The sequence below is a fragment of the Marmota monax genome, unplaced genomic scaffold, assembly GCF_021218885.2.
Source record: "Marmota monax isolate L192 unplaced genomic scaffold, Marmota_monax_Labrador192_F-V1.1 WCK01_AAM20220418_F8-fsc00502, whole genome shotgun sequence".
Taxonomy (NCBI): Eukaryota; Metazoa; Chordata; class Mammalia; order Rodentia; family Sciuridae; genus Marmota; species Marmota monax.
In genome coordinates, this window is record NW_026693639.1 from 285,921 (window position 1) to 293,862 (window position 7,942).

Genomic DNA, 7,942 nt, shown 5'->3' on the forward strand with positions numbered 1-7,942 from the left:
AGCCCTCAACACTGCACCACCGCATTCTTCCACACATTTTTCTTCATCTTTTTCAACTCATCTTACATTGATTTGCCATTTATCTTCCTTTAAAAAGTCAATTCCTAATAGTTGGATCCCATCAACTCCAGTCTTCCTCAGAAATATATAATACCATTTTTTTCCATCTTACACATTTAATCACTCCATCTCAAATCAATTCTTCTCAATGGAATTTGAACATGTTCATGTCTAATCAGTTATAAACCACTCTTTTAACATCACATTCATATCCAATCACCTTATCTTTCTTTCCCACCCTTCTGGGAATGGAAAAAATTTCCATTTTCTTATGTCTCATTTATTCAGCAATTTGTGCTAATCTGTTTTTTGACTATGTCGCTCCATCAGAATAATTCTCAAAAAGGTCACTAATAATTGATAACAACTAAATCCTATGGACATATTTTAATCCTATTTTGAATACTTTAGCTCACACATCAGGCCACGGGGAGATGGAGCGAGTGCGGTTGCACTGACATGGGTATATAGGCGCAGACCTGTGTGTCCTTGAGCTAGAGAGTGGGTTGTCTGGCTTCTGATCTGGAACCTCCTTTGCGCTAACAATGAAAGAATGAATTAAAAATGGGTGATGTTGAGAAAGGCAAGAAGATTTTTGTTTAGAAGTGTGCCCAGTGCCACACCGTGGAAAAGGGAGGCAAGCACAAGACTGGGCCAAATCTCCATGGACTATTTGGGCCGAAGACAGGTCAGGCTGCTGGATTCTCTTATACAGATGACAACAAGAACAAAGGCATCACCTGGGGAGAGGATACACTGATGGAGTATTTGGAGAATCCCAAAAAGTACATCCCTGGAACAAAAATGATCTTCGCTGGCATTAAGAAGAAGGGAGAAAGGGCAGACCTAATAGCAAAAAAGCCACTAATGAGTAATAGCTACTGCCTTATTTATTACCAAACAGAAATGTCTCTTGGCTTTTTTATGTGCACTATAATTTAATTGATGTGATACACCAGAAATCAGATCATGAATGACTGACAAAATTATTTTTGTTGGACAATCCTGATTTAAGTAAAACTGACTTGCAGTTAAATTAATATTTTGGTTATATTCCCACTTCAGTAAATTCTATCACTGTTTCCCCTTTTTAAAGTTATGGTTGGACTTAATTAGTAATGTTCACAGAAATGGTGAATGACATCTGAAAACTGGTTTTATATTTAGTTTTATAGAATTGATTATGTGAATATGTTTAAATATGGGGGAAATCCCTTCACTCAGAACCAAGCATGATTCACATTTGTTTCAATTTGTGTTCATTAGCCTATTAAAGGCAGTGGTTGAAGATAAAGAAGCAGTGTCTACTTTATATTTTTGTTGACCATGCCAATTTAATTAGAATTCTCTAGCTCAAGGACACACAGGTCTGCACCTATATACCCAGTATCTAAAATGCTGTTTTTTCCTTATGGAAAGGCATTTTAGTGTGATTTATGTATGATATTAAATAAAGAATATTTAACACTTCTCACATTTTATAGCTGATCTAACTGATGCTTTTAAGTCAGCATAATACAATAACAAGTTAGACTTTACTTTTTAATTCTTTATTTTCTAAGATTAAGTTATCATTTAGGATTGTTTTTAAACAACTATTCAGAAACAATACTATGGAACATCTAGGTGGTTGGTAGTGGTGCTTTTGCCAACTTATTAGATGGAAAGATTAAGGTAAAAGAGATATACCCATCAGTACAAATTTGTAAAATATGTTACCATAAGATTTAAGATAATTAAATTAACAATCACAGATCATGAAAAATAAATAAATAAACAAATACTTTCAGCAGTGCTGGGTATTGTTAACCATTGTTTATTTCTTACATTCTCTTCTTTTTATTTCAAACATTTATGTGTACATACACTCAAGTATGTACCTTCTGGTTTTTCTTCTTTCCCTTTGGCTACTTCTTAGTCTTTTTCATAAAGTCAACTTCCTCTCTCTGACCATTGACCTTAAGAGTTTCTCAAAGCCAAGAGCAAGTTCATATTCCTCACTCATGGTACAGTTTCTCCCTTGATATCAACGATAGCCATGACTTCTCAGATTTATCTCTCTAGGAGGATGTGGTTCTGAGCCCCAGGACTCTATATCCTAACACCTAACTTTACATTCTATATGTGTATACTAAAACACTTCAAACTCAGCATAGTTAAATATACACACAAATCTTAATGCTTCAATAGCATTAACTTATAAATTTGTATGCTACTGCAATTAATCTAGCTGCATAAGGCAGATGTCTCCCTAAGATTTATCCTTGGTCTCTACTGTTTCTCATTTATTGTTCTGGTTTCTCAGAACTTCTATAAATTTTAATTAATAATACCTTACTTATATGTTTTCACAGTCCCTGCCCTTAGACATCATTATCTCTGGTATAAATACATTGCAATGATTACTAAACAAAAGCATGTTCTGCATGAGGGCAGTCTCGGCATTTTGTGGGAACTTGCTAGATGTGTAGATTCTCAGGCTACCCCCAGAACAACTGAATCATATTGTGCCTTTTAACAAGGACTTTGAGTGAATCATATGCATACAAGTTCAGAAAAGCACTGAACTAAAGAACATCAAAACTTCCCCACAATTCTATAGGCCCAATGCAAGCAAGTTAATTTCTACCACCTGAAGATTAAGACAAACAAGAGTCTTTTCTCATTAGCAGTATGTTTAAACCCTCAAATTCTCCAATGAAAGAAGATACTTGTAGTTAACACTTTATTTTGTTGATGTTGTTTGTAATTAAGGTTCTTGAATTGCAATGTACGTGACTGTGGCTTAACTCCAAGTGGAGGAGGGCTGGAGATAGGAATTCTCATGCATCTTCTTATAGCTCCTAGAAAAAGCATTAGAAACAGCAAACAAACCAACAACTTCTTATTTTTAAGCAAGTAGGAAAATCTGTATTAAAAATCTGAGTCTGTTCAAAACCCCAGATAAATCTCAAAAACATGTTGAATGAAAGAAGCCAGACACAAGGAAATACACAGTGCCTTCTGATCCCATTTAAATGAAGTTTAAGAAAAGGCAAAACTTCCATCAGCACAGAAGAAGAGTGTTTACCTTCAGAGGAAAGGGGAAGATTATGACTACAGAGGGACATGTAGGAACTTTCTGGGGTGATATTCCATGGATGTGGGAATATGGCACATATAAAAATTCATCAAATTGTACAATTAAGATGTGTTCATTTTATCATATGTAAACCATTTTTCAATATAAAAAATAAAAAATCATATTAAGTAAACTTATGTGAAATATGATTTTTATAAGACACAAAACTTGAGTGAAGTAAGCATGGTGGCAAATGCCTGTAATCTCAGCGACTCAGGAGGCTGAGGCAAGAGGATTGTCAAGTTCAGGGCCAGTCTCAGCAACTTAGCAAGGCCCTGTTTCAAAATGAAAAAATAAAAATAACTTAGGGTATATCTCAGTGTTACAGCACCCCTGGGTTCAAACTCCAATGCTACAGGGGGAAAAAAAAACTTGGCTGAACTTACTTCAGCATAGTATTTGAAAGTTTGGTGTTACCAAATCATAGCCTAAGCCAGATCTCAGAGAACTAGGGTTCCCAGGACTATTCTACTTTGGGGAACTATTCTAATAAAGTTCTTTGGAAAAATATAGTTCTACTCTGTTCTAATGAAATGTTATTGGAACACAGCCATACACATTGGTTTGCAGGGACTATAGTCTATCAAAGCCTGAAATAGTTTGTAGCTGACCCTTTTCAGAAAAAAGTTCACTGATCTTGACCTAAGCCAATGGTTCATAACTTTTGGGGACAGTTTTTGAATCTTTTGGAGAACCCAGGAAAGAATATAGATCATCTCTTCAGGAAAGTATATAGCTTTTTAAATACAACAATTATGGGCTGGGGCTGTAGCTCAGTGGCAGAGCTCTTGCCTAGCATGCGTAAGGCACTGGGTTCGATCCTCAGCACCACATAAAAATAAAACAAATAAAATAAAGGCATTCTGTCCATCTACAACTACAAAAAAACTTTAAAATAAATAAATAAATACAACAATTATTTGCAATTTTAGAAAATCTATATACTCTCTGTGTTAGGTGCAGGGCAGGCTGAACTAAGTTGTCTGCAGGGCAGGCTGAAGGAATGTTAGCTGCAGGATAACCCACGCACTCAAATCCCCCTCTGTCTGGTCCTTTATCACTTGTTTGCATCAAGTCTGAACACTCAAACCCACTCATAGCTGAATACTTGACCCCTACTCCTCTGGTGCAACAGAAACCCACATCTAGCCCCTGCCCCATCTGCCTGAAGGCAGAAGATGACACTACTGTATGATCCAATCACTGTACACCAACAAGGCAGCTTGCAGACCCAGAAACCCCATTAGATTTGGCTATAAAACCTCCCTCCTGCCGGGCCCCTCTCTCTTGCTCTTGCTCTCTCTCTCTCTCTCTTGCTCTTGCTCTCTCTTTCTTCTCTTGCGGTCACTCTCACTCTCACTCTCTCCTCTCCTCTCCTCTCCTCCTCCTCCTCCTCTTCTTCCCTTCTCTCTCTCTCTCTCTCTCTCTCTCTCTCTCTCTCTCTCTCTCTCCTCTCCCCTCTCTTTCTTCTCTCTTTCCCCACTCTTTCTCTCTCTTTTCTCATCTTTTGCACTGCTGCAATAAAGATCTCTTGGTCGCTCTGAGTGTTATGGTCATTTTCCTTTCACTCTGAAGCACGGTCATCAAGCCTCAACTTAAGACCTCTGTCCAAGGCTTTTTATCACAGATTACTAATCTGCTCTCCTGAGAACAATCCACAGGTTGGCTTTTTTTGTATTTAACCACATCTGATTGAACTTCCTACCACATCCTCCTTTGTGCCATGGAACTACTGCTGGTTATAGCCAATAACAAAATTACTCAGATCACAAAAGCTGAATATCTAGTCCTACATCAAGCACTTCATGTTCATTGTTTTTCTCAAGGGAACAATCTGCATACAACCCAAACTTGAGAAGCCTTTCTGAAATGTATGCACTTTGGTACCAACATAGACCAAGGCCATCAGAAGTGTGTTGGGGTTTTAGCCCCCTGTTCCCTCCTGACCTGCGGGAGAGATTGGGGGAGCACTCCCCGACCAGGATGGGCCAAGAAAGGTAAAGCACAATCAGATGCGCCAGGGAGAACTGTCAAAGCAGGAGCTCATTTAATGAGAAAACATACACAGCTAATATAATGTACAGGAGCCAATCAGGATAAAGGTCAGCAGGGTGGGGAGAATTTACATCTACACCCATCCTACAGTCAGTAATGGGAGACATAAGCTGTCCTTGAGGGCAGAAGGGTTCTGAGCCTATCCCAGAGGTGGTCCCGTTCTTCATCACAACCCAAGGCAATGCCTTCTGGCTAATCCCTAGGTGCTCTCTTAGCCATATGTGGCCCCAGGACTGGGAAGTGGGTAGCAGCCAGCAAGTTAAGTTTCCTCTTTTCTGATGCAACATGCCCCACTTTACATCATGCCCTACCCAAGTGATGAACTGGCAGTCCCCAGCATCAGAATTAGAAAAAGCACAAGGCAATAGCTTACAGAGGTGTAAGAGGTGTCCACATATTAAAAATGTTGGCACCTCTATTCACTTCCATAGAAACCAAGAATACAGAGGAGGTGAAAATGTGTGGATTAGACAATGGAATCTGTGAGGATGTTATGAGCTCTTTTTCTGCAGGGTCATGCCTGTGCATCTATTTATGTCCTGTGGTGCATTCATATTATAGGAAGCTAAGAAGTAATAAGGAAATGGATGAATTAAACCAATTTATGAAAACAAAAGTTATTATTTTATAAATGGTTTAAGCTTCCTGGGAGCAATGTGATAGCTTGATTTATGTTCTTTTATATAGAAAGATAATTATGAGTAGCAAACACTCCCTCTGTTTCTGTAATTCTGATTTCATCTTAATGGGCTCACATAATATATCAAAAGTCTGCTTGGTGGGGGGCCTGCCAGGTTATGAGCACTATTTATGGTGCTGAAAGAAAGCACTTACAGAAGTCATTTGATGAGGATATGGCAAGTTTTGACCAATTCCTAAATTAAAAAAAAAAATCATACAAAACAAAGACACTCCAGTCAGCATGGTCTCTGATCTAATGCTGATTCTACAATTCTTCATTACTACTTTCCTTGTTGCTGTATGAACAGTGGGTGGCATTTTACAAAAGCTAATTAATGCTGGTATTTTAAATTGCTTGAAAATAGAAGGAATGTGCCTCATGCTGACAATTAGTTAATCAAAAAAATAGTCATTTCTCTCACTGTGCAAGCTTTAGCTCATTTTATAAAATCCATTCGCATTTCTTTCCAGAAGCAATGTTATAGATTCTCTTCTCAGTGTTGTTTCCCCTAATAGTAGAAAGGCTTCATGGGTTAATCAAGGGGTTCAATCTCTAATTCCCATAAAGTTGTTTTAAAGTGAAAGGAACATATTTCTGTCCATATTTGCTACTTATTGTATCAGTTTGATAAGAATCCACAGATCTGTGTAGACATTGACTTCTTATGAATTTAACAAACAAGCATTTAATTACTCAGATAAGTATATTTTTAAAGAGAACTGAGTGACCCAAACTCTTGTTGGTATTAATTTGTAGTAGTTAGCATTGTCAAAGCCTCAGAGTAATTAGCATGCATCAACTTATGCAAAATGGACATCTAATATGGAAAGATTATGACTTTCAGAGCAATCATATTTCAGAGCCAGAACAGACTCAAAAGAATACAAGGCTGACATTAGACTCCTTGGCTCCCAAACCACAAGGAACATATTACATTGAGAACTCTCTAATAATACAATGAGAACTCACCTAGTGGTTGTTTTAGTCAAAATTTTTGCTGATATGACCAAAAGACCAGACAGGCATAATTTTAGAGGAGGAAAAGTTTATTTGAGACTCACAGTTTCAGAGGTCTCAGTCCACAGAGGGCTGCTCTGTGACAGAGGTGAGGCAGAACATCATAGTGGAAAGATGTGGAGGAGGAAAGCACCACTAGACATGGAACCAGAAAGCAGAGAGAGCTCTTGTTCACCAGGGACAAAAAATATATATCCCAAAGGTACACCCACAGTAATCTGCTTTCTCCAACCACACCCTACCTGCTATAGTTATCACCAAGTTAATTCCCATCAGAGGATTAATGCATCAATTAGGTTAAAGGTCTCATTGTTGGCAACAGGTCCACCTTGGCCCCTGGAGCCCTACCTCCACTAGTTTGTTCTGCATGCCAGTGTGGCCAGCTCACAAGGCCATGGCGAACTTGCGGTTTTTCTGTTCCTGCTTATCCGTCTGAGACATATGTATCCCACGGGAATGCCTTGACCTTTTCTGGTCTGATGGACTTATTGTTAAGGGAGGTTTCGGTACCTGACAATAATAGATGTTGAAACTAAATTTCTCCCCCCTCCCTCCTGCTTTTGGGTAGTTTTCCACTTCTGCTGCTTGGGGTATAAAAAAAGGTGTGTTAGCAATAAAGATTATTATTGACTCCTGGATGAAGAACCTTGGTGTCCTGTGTGTCTTTTAACCTCGCCGTCCCTCGCCGGACTCGGCTCCCTTGGCCGGACGCGGCAATTGGAGGTTCTCACCGAGATCCGGAAAGCAGGGGTAAGCGGACGGGGCTCACCTTCTAAGAAAGAAGGGGGAGGATTGGTTTAAAGATATTTTAAAGAGACAGGGTACGTACCATGGGTAACTCAACAGCGAAGGTTCGTCTGGCCAACGAACTGAAAGAGCTGTTAAATACACAAGGAACAGGAATAAAAACTAAGACTGCAACCGAATTCGTTGAAATTATTGCCCAGGCTTGTCCTTGGTTTCTGACAGGAGGATTTCTTAATAATAGTGACTGGGACCTGGTGAGG

At 38.8% G+C, this 7,942-nt stretch overlaps 1 pseudogene; it reads left to right on the forward strand.

The window, feature by feature from the left end:
- Positions 1-624: 624 nt before the first annotated feature.
- LOC124103245 (cytochrome c, somatic-like) lies at positions 625-935 on the forward strand (annotated as a pseudogene).
- Positions 936-7,942: the final 7,007 nt, after the last annotated feature.